A 7201-nucleotide genomic window follows, 5' to 3' on the forward strand; every position below is an offset into this window, starting at 1 on the left:
TAATTGGTGTGCAATTATACTGTTTCAGTTTGGTCATTCTGATTGGATAACATCCAAACCAATAACCAATGAGAAAGCCCCTTATTTATCATCACATACACGCACGCACACACAGGCACGCCCACACGCATGCACGTACGCACGCACACACGTTACGCACGCCCGCCGGCACGCACGCACGCACCCTAAACTCATAGACACATAACATAATAATGATATGAATGGATACATATGTGTTTATTATAAAACACATGCATCCATTCATTCATAATAGTCATAATGTCAACACACACACACACACACACACACACACACACACACACACACACACACACACACACACACACACACACACACACACACACACCGTTAGTTTAAACTGCATTCTTCCACAGATATACAGTTACATTGCTCAGAGGTGAAATTATAGATGCATTTCACAACGTGTGTGTGTGTGTGTGTGTGTGTGTGTGTGTGTGTGTGTGTGTGTGTGTGTGTGTGTCAGCATGATGTTATGTATCCCTCTGTACCTTGGGGTTTCCTGCCCCCCCTTTTCTCTCTCTCTCTCTCTCTCTCTCTCTCTCTCTCTCTCTCTCTCTTCTCTCTCTCTCTCTCTTCTCTCTCTCTCTCTCTCTCCCATCCACACACGCACACACACCATCCAATCCCCCCGTGTTGTGAGTGAGTGTGTGTGTGTGTGTGTGTGTGTGTGAGAGAAGTGAATGATGTCATCAGAATGAAATGCCTGTTCTCAGGTCAGAATGCTCCGTGTGAGTGTGCCTGTGCGTGTGCGTGCGTGCACATGTGCAAGTGTGTGTGTGTGTGTGTGTGTGTGTGTGTGTGTGTGTGTGTGTGTGTGTGTGTGTGTGTGTGTGTGTGTGTGTGTGTGTGTGTGTGTGTGTGTGTGTGTGTGCGCGTGTGCGCGCGCAGTATTTTCCCCTGACTCTCTCTGTGAGCTCAGAGGGAGAAAGACTTCTAATAATCATTTCATTAAAGAAAACAGTGTGAGAGAGAGATAGAGAGAGAGAGAGAGAGAGAGAGAGAGAGAGAGAGAGAGAGAGAGAGAGAGTGAGAGAGAGAATGATAGAGAGAGAGAGAGAGAGAGAGAGAGAGAGAGAGAGAGAGAGAGAGAGAGAGACATTAACTACGTTCTGCGGACAGTAAAATGTAAATGCGGACAACATTCAGATGAATAACAATAATGTGGGTTTGACCGTCATGGCCCTCTCTGCTCCACGCTGGCACGGCTGCTGTCCATTGTCCGCGCGCGGTTATCTGAAACCCTCAGAGCCCAGCGAACGCGTCTCGGCGCAGCTGAGAGGAAGTGGCGCAAGAATGAATGACCTCTCCCACTTTCACTCACTCCTCCCTGCCTTCTCCCTCTCTCCGCTATGGCCTTTCTTCAGTCCACCAGCCTCTAACCCAGGGGCTTTCAACGTTTTCAGGCCAAGGACCCCTTAGTTGAGAGAGAGACGAAGCAGGGGCCCCCACAACCTTTCATAGATTCCATATGTTTCATTGAAAATATCGATTTATCGACAGCATTTGACACAGCGAACCTAGTCTGGGATCACTTCACTTTTCGGGCTTGTAACCAGTCTGGAGCGGAAACCACAACACGTCATGTTGTAGTACTCAAAGGACTACAATTTGTCCGGAACTATCCACCGGAAACAGTTTTAACCCAAAATAATTCCCCTGCGCTCAAGGACATACTTTTAGGGCCTACCTAATAAACTTCTTGATGCGGAGTAGTTTTGCTTTTGAAAAATGTGTTTGGTATATGCATCTTTTAGTCCAACTCGTAGCGACTGGAAAGACTACACAAGGCTTCTCGAGCATTTTAATAGGGATTGGGGAAACAAACGGAGGGAACCAAATCAAAGCGACGCCGCTTCTTCTAGTGGTTTCCACGTTGGGCGGAAACCAAGCGGCCTGTTGTGAACGAACACCAGGCTTTCCCCCAGAAAGCCTGGTAGGCGAGGTTACAGCGAACCACCAGCTTCTCCTGGACACAGTGGCATCACTTGGTTCTCCTCCTAAAGGTTTCTTGGATGAATATGGGGGATGCATGCTTTCTTCCCCTGTACTACTTCTTGACAGTGATCACCAGGGGTCTGTACTTGCATGCTCACTGAACCAAAGAATCCAGAATGCTGCAGCACTTACAGTAGTATCTTCAACAAAATATATATCGTCGTTGTCGGGAGGAAACCTCGTATCTCCAAGTCTCAAATGTGTACGTTCTTTCGCAAGGTAAAGCCCTGCTTCATCACACAAGGTCGTCGCACAAAAGTAGTGAAAACAGCTGATCTACAAGAACACAACGCCTCGCACCGCGAGGCGTTGTGTGCTTGTAGATCGGCTGTTTTCACAAGTTTAAAATCATTTTTAAAATGATAAATGCAAAATGAACAGTTTTGGACATATAAGGTTTTCACCCGACAACGACGATATATAAATCACGTCTCCCCCTTTCTCATTCCAGTCATTGGCTTCTGGTTGCTGCCCACACCCAGTACAACAACACTGATGCTGGCTTTACAAGGCAACCAAAGGCACGGGACCCCCAGATAGCTTCAAGACATGATCCATCCCCACAAGCCCTCGCGCTCACTTACTGTAGGTCTGCTATAACAGGAATGCTGTCCGAGCCTTGCGTAAAACGCTGTGGACAACATAACACACATCCTAGACCCAGACTCTTCTCCCTGCAGGCTCCTCAAACATGTGGAATGAACTTCCTCTTTCAGTCAGAACAGCACACTCATGTCCAACTTTCCACCACAGTCTGAACACTCACCTCTTCAGAATCCTCCCTAAAGCAAGGGGGTCTTCAACAGGGGGTCCGGGACCCTAGGGGGTCCTCAGCATTACTATAGGGGGACTGCCAAATCTTATTCTTTTAAATGGACAACTTGAACCCTCACATCCCTATTCTGAGGAGAACTTTAGCCAAAAATAGCAAGCTCTCAACGCCTCGGCCTGAGTAAACGATCAATGATTTAAGCGGTTACATGTCTGAAAAACACATTAACACAAATCCAACTGATGACAGCGCTGTCAAACAAGTCAATGAAAATCTGCAACAACAATGTAGTAGGGGGGTCCCTGCTTTATCTCCCTCTTAGCCAACGGGTCCTTGGCCTGACAACGTTGAAGACCCCTGCCCTAGCGCTCCTTTCTCCTTGTACCCCTTCTTATCGTCCTCTTCTGGATAGGTGCTAGTTTACTATGCAGATAATAATTGCGGTCGGAATGACACCTCTTATCGCATCATCTAATTTTTGATTTTTGGAGAGGTTTCTGTCCGCCAGACTTTATTCTAGTTTTTGTTACTTAGATTAGCTTTATAAATATACAGAATGTTAATTAGATAACATTGTTGTTTAGACCAGTAGTTCTCAACCTTTTCAGGCCGTGACCCCCAAAATAATCATTGCCCTACGAGCACTAAGAGTTGAGGCATTACATTTTGTATAACACGATTCTATTGTGAAAATAGCTGATCTACAAGTAGATCGACTACTTTCACAATTTCTGCCTCTAATATTTGACAATTTGGCCAATGTTTAATTTGTCATTTTAGAGGTATTAAAAAGTCATTCAATTGTCACTTTAGAAATGTGCAGATACCCTCTATACACTTAAACTATGTTGGTTTGTTAACTGTTGAGTGAGAAAACAATGTTGCACATTCAGTTAATCATTTGGGGACCCCCCCCCCCCCAAAAAAAAAGTTATAAAATGGCTATTATCTCAACCTTTTCCTCACAACATAATCGTTAAAATATGGTATAAATATAAGGTGTTGAGAGTGAAAATTATGAATATAATGTAGGAGTGCCTCGGATGAAACTAATATTTATAGGGGTGCCCTGAGCCAAAAAAGTTTGGGAACCCCTGGTTTAGACAGATGCTATAGGCTCATTGTTCACCTGCTCTTTATTTCTTTGAGGGTTAGGGTTCTTTATTACATTGTTTGTTCCCTTTGTTCTCTGCTCTCTCTCTATTTGAATTGTTGTTTGTCGCTGGTCACTCTGGGTGAGACCAGGGGTGTCGCACCAAATTCTGGGCCCTGGGTACAAGCGTTCACTGAGGGCCCCCCGTGAATGTTCTTCATAGGGGGAGGAGGGGTTTAAACCGTTTAGACTCGGAACGCATTATTACGCATTATTTTGTGCTTTAACTATTGAAAAAAAATATATATATATACAAGCTCACAGCGCGGCACTCTGTGCCGCGCTGTGAGCTTGTAGATGTTTCCCATCTCAAAATATTTAGTTCCAGGGTCACGCCAGAAGCAAAATTTTAGTTACAAATGTTCCCTCAAAAAATACACATATTCAAAGATTTGCACAAATACAAGCTCAGCGCGGCTTGTGACGCGCCTGGGTGAGTGTCTACTAAATGCCTAAACTGTAACTGTTAATGATAAATAATAATAAATCATCAGCACTTACAGTATGTCTGTCTGTCTGTCTGTCTTCAATATCGCTGCATGACACACTGCTGTCCTGTCACCAACTGTTACTGTAACACCCTGCTTTCACTCCTCTGTGTGTGTGTGTGTGTGTGTGTGTGTGTGTGTGTGTGTGTGTGTGTGTGTGTGTGTGTGTGTGTGTGTGTGTGTGTGTGTGTGTGTGAGAGAGAGAGAGAGAGAGAGAGAGAGAGGAGAGAAAGAAAGAAGGGCAGAATGTGTGTCTATCTACCTTTCTATCTGCCTGCCTGCCTGCCAGTAGGATAGCTCCTTATTTGGTCATCTGCATAGAATAAAGCCAATTTACAGCAATAGTGTCTCATTTACAGTACATATCTTTGTGTGTGTGTGTGTGTGTGTGTGTGTGTGTGTGCGTGCGTGCGTGTGTGTGTGTGTGTGTGTGTGTGTGTGAGTGTGTGTGTGTGTGTGTGCGTGCGTGCGTGCGTGCGTGCGTGCGTGCGTGCGTGCGCGTGCATGCACGTCTGTTTGCCTAACAAGGATGCCTAACAAGGATGTGGTTTTGTATCTTTGCACACAGTTCAGTGTTGTTGTTGTTGTTCACAGTACTGTAGCGTTAACAACGTGACTGACAGATGAGTGGGCGGGTCTTTCCCAGCAGCAGTAGCTCCACTAGTGAGAACGAACACACATACACATACACACACACACATGCACGCACGCACGCACGCACGCACGCACACAGGGGTGTCGTACCAAATTCTGGGCCCTGGGTACAAGGATTCACTGCGGGCCCCCCATGAATGTTAACTATTGAAAAATAGCAGATATACAAGCTCACAGCGCGGTACCGAGTGCCGCACTGCGAGCTTGTAGATCTGCTATTTTTGAAAAGTCATGAAAATCTTTGAATATTTCAAATCCTTCTGAGATTTTTTGAAAAACCTATGTTTCTATGTCAGTGGAGCTCAAACCTTTTCATGTGAAGGACCCCCAAAATGATATGTATTTGGCCACGGACCCCCATCTCAAAATATTGAGTTCCAGGGACCCCCCAGAAGCAAAATTTGAGTTACAAATGTTGGCTTAAAAAATACATATATTCACACATTTTCACGACTTTTCAAAAATAGCAGATCTACAAGCTTGCAGCGCGGCTGTGAGCTTGTATATCTGCTATTTTTCAATAGCTAAAGTATAAAATAATTAAGCCCCCTCCACCACCTTGGGCCCTGGTAACTCAGTCCCACTTTCCTACCCCTTGTGACGCCCCTGCACACACACACACACACACACACACACACACACACACACACACACACACACACACACACACACACACACACACACACACACACACACACACACAAACAAGCCATTGACGGTTGTTGTGTACTGCAGGCCAATAACACATACCTGTATGTCTGCAGTACAAACACTTCACACAACCAGTGTATATCGCCGCTGTCGGGTGGAAACCTTGTATGTCCAAAACCGTATACTGTTCAGGAAAGGTTAAAAGGGTGTTCCAATGGATCATTATTCAGTCACAACCTCTTGTTAATACTTTTCATTGGTTCAATATTCATAAAACCCATGCACAGACACACTTTCATTTTCAGAATGTTTCAAATCTTAGTGAGAGTAGCTGATCTACTAGCTCAGTGGTTCTCAACCTTTTCAGGCCGCGACCACCAAAATAATCATATTTTAACTGGGGATCCCCCACCCTGACAAGCACTATAAGAGTTGAGGCATTACATTTTGTATAACACGGTTCTCGGCTCACAACGCCTCGCATTGCGAGGTGTTGTGAGCATGTAGATCTGCTATTTTCACAATTTCTGCCTCTAATATTTGACAATTTGACCAATGTTTAATCTGTCATTTAGAGTTATTAAAAAGTCCTTAAATCGTCACTTTAGGAACATGCAGATACCCTCTATACACTTGAACTTTATGTTGGTTTGTTTACTGTTGAGTGAGAAAACAGCGTTGCACATTAAGTTAATCATCTGGGGACCCCCCAAAATAATTTGGGGACCCCCCTGGGGGTCCCGACCCACAGGTTGAGAACCGTTGACAACGCCTGGAATTTCGTCATTTTTAGGGTCAAGGCCACTTGGCCTTTGGTGTTGTCCATTTTTTGAGGGCACAAAGGCCAAATGGCAGGGCTGGAAGGCTGTCAAATAAAACAAAATTTGTACATTGAAAGAATGTGTTAAATTTAAGGGTTAGGGATGATAACCTAATCTGCAGTGAAATAGATAAATTATGGTATTTACAATCTGATCCATGCTCAGCCCTGCACCAATCAAAGTCACTGGATTGGCTTAAAGATGGGGACTCGGGGGAGTTAAGATTTCAGAATCTCAACAAAAGACACTGGTGCCTACATGACAAGAAAGAGACACCGGTGTCTACATGACAAGAAAGAGACACCGGTGTCTACATGACAAGAAAGAGACACTGGTGTCTACATGACAAGAAAGAGACACTGGTGTCTACATGACAAGAAAGAGACACTGGTGTCTACATGACAAGAAAGAGACACTGGTGTCTACATGACAAGAAAGAGACACTGGTGTCTACTGTCTACCTATTAACATGAAAGAGACAGAGGAGAAAGTGGTACAGTCAGCTGGGGCATTAAGGTCACTGTGGCCTCAGTTCATGCCATTGGTTTGAGGGGCACAAGGCCAAACTGAGGGGCAACAACGGCCATGGCCTTCATGAAATTCCTGCCCTGGGGTAGACAGCTAT

Source organism: Nannobrachium achirus, assembly GCF_963921795.1.
Source record: "Nannobrachium achirus genome assembly, chromosome: 8".
In the NCBI taxonomy this organism is placed as follows: Eukaryota; Metazoa; Chordata; class Actinopteri; order Myctophiformes; family Myctophidae; genus Nannobrachium; species Nannobrachium achirus.